Genomic DNA, 2500 nt, shown 5'->3' with positions numbered 1-2500 from the left:
TTGTATCTTCTTTTCTGAATGGCTAGCTGGGTCAGTTAGATCTGGCGGAAAGTGCATTGCGATAGACTAGCGTCCTGTCCAAAGGATATCAAGCAATTGCTATTGGCAGCTTTACGCTATAGAAACCGGGATAAACTCCGGATCTATGAGCCTTATTGCTCTGAAGAACTATTAGGTACTAACAAAAAGGCTCGCTTTCAAAATTCATAGTCACGTAACCCCCCCCCCCCCCCCCCCCCCCCCCCCCAAACAAAAAAAAAAACAAACAAAGAAACAAATAAAATACCCAAAAAATCAAAAACAAAGACAAAACAAAACAAAATAAGACAAAAATACAAAAACAAAAGTACAACAACAACAAAAGACATTTTTAAAATTTTGGCCAGAAAACTCGTCCTTCAACTATCGATCTATTAAAAATTTACCTTCATCTTGTCAGACTGGGACTTGAAAGAAGAAGAGGTCAATAATATCCCAGGTTTGATTTGTATTTTTTTTCCAAGATGAGGGTCATCATTTAAATCGGTCGATATTTATTTGAAAGGACGAGTTTTCTGGCCAAGTTTGTTTTAAAAAATAAGTTTTTTTTTCCAGAGTGCGGCAGCCAACTACTTAAGTGTTTTGGCCAAGCCTCCTTATCACATGACAACAATAAATGAAAAAAAAAATAAAAATAAAATAAAAATGAAAGAAAGAAAGAAAGAGATAAAAAGGAAAGCAATCTCGTGACACTTAGAGAAACAATTTCCACTCCGAAAAGAAAACCCAACAAAATTTAAAAAAAAAACAAAAAACAAAAAACAATAGCAACACACACACACATACACACACACACACAAACACGACACACACACACACACACACACACACAAGCACGCACACATACATACACATTCCCATACAAACATTGCACCCATTTACACAAACACCAACCAAGAACGATCCCGACTCTGACGAATCAAGCATGGAGATTAATCTGATTCGCTGAAAAAAAAAATATTAATAAACATTTTTAAAAAACCAACTAGATATATCGCCTTGATCCCTTGTAAAACAAACAACAAGAAAAAAAAATACATTTTGAAAATCGTAATTTTGGCCAGTAAACTTACTTCTCTAATCGAATGACTGCAGTTGACGTCACTCGGCTTTTAGTTACTATTTTTAATAATAATAATAATAATAATAATAATAATAATAATAATAATAATAATAATAATAATAATAATATAATAATTATTATTATATTATTATTATTATATTATTATTATTATTATTATTATTATTATTATTATTATTATTATTATTATTATTATTATTATTATTATTATTATTATTATTATCATTATTATTATTATTATCATTATTATCATTATTATTATATTATATTATTATTATTATTATTATTATTATTATTATTATTATTATTATTATTATTATCATTATTATTATTATTATTATTATTATTATTATTATTATTATTATTATTATTATTATTATTATTATTATTATTATTATTATATATTATTATTATAAGTATCATTATTGTTATTGTTATCATTACTACTACTACAACTACTACAACAACTACTACTACTACTACTACTACTACTACTACTACTACTACTACTACTACTACTACTTCTACTACTACTACTAATATTACTACTATTACTTCTACTACTGCTACTACTACAACAACTGCTACTACTACTACTACTACTACTACTACTACTACTACTACTACTACTACTACTACTGCTACTACTACTACTACTACTACTACTACTACTACTACTACTACTACTACTACTACAACTATTACACTACTACTACTACTACTACTACTACTACTACTACTACTACTACTACTACTACTACTACTAGCACTACTACTACTACTACTACTACTACTACTACTACTACTACTACTACTACTACTACCACTATTATTACTACTACTACCACCATAAACACCACCACCACCACCACCACTACTACCACTAATCTTATTACTACCACTACCATTACTACTACTACTACTACTACTACTACTACTACTACTACTACTACTACTACTACTACTACCACTACTACTACTACTACTACTACTACTACTACTACTACTACTACTACTACTACTACTACTACTGATACTACTCCTACTAGTACTACTACTACTATTGCTGCTGCTACTACTATCACATCTATTACTACTACTACTACTACTACTACTACTACTACTACTACTACTACTACTACTACTACGACTACTACTACTACTATAGCTGCTGCTACTACTATTACTACTACCACTACTACTACTACTACTACTACTACTACTACTACTACTACTACTACTACTACTACTACTACTACTACTACTACTTGCTATTTACCACCCTTTGGATGGAACGCTAGTCTACCTCAAAGTACTTTCCGCTAGATCAATGAGACCCAGCTACCGACCCTATCACTGCTTCTTTGACAGTCTGTTAAA

At 30.2% G+C, this 2500-nt stretch overlaps 1 protein-coding gene across 1 annotated transcript in view; it reads left to right on the top strand.

Moving 5' to 3' along the window:
• Window positions 1-2500, top strand: part of LOC144962510 (uncharacterized) — a 26412-nt gene that overhangs the window by 3011 nt on the left and 20901 nt on the right. The gene's annotated exons all lie outside the window — the stretch shown is intronic.

This window comes from Berghia stephanieae, chromosome 1 (genome assembly GCF_034508935.2).
Source record: "Berghia stephanieae isolate SIO BIC M18660-M18661 chromosome 1, UCSD_Bste_1.3, whole genome shotgun sequence".
Taxonomy (NCBI): Eukaryota; Metazoa; Mollusca; class Gastropoda; order Nudibranchia; family Aeolidiidae; genus Berghia; species Berghia stephanieae.
The sequence above is the reverse complement of the archived record's forward strand: the minus strand, read 5'-3'. Positions and strand labels throughout refer to the sequence as shown.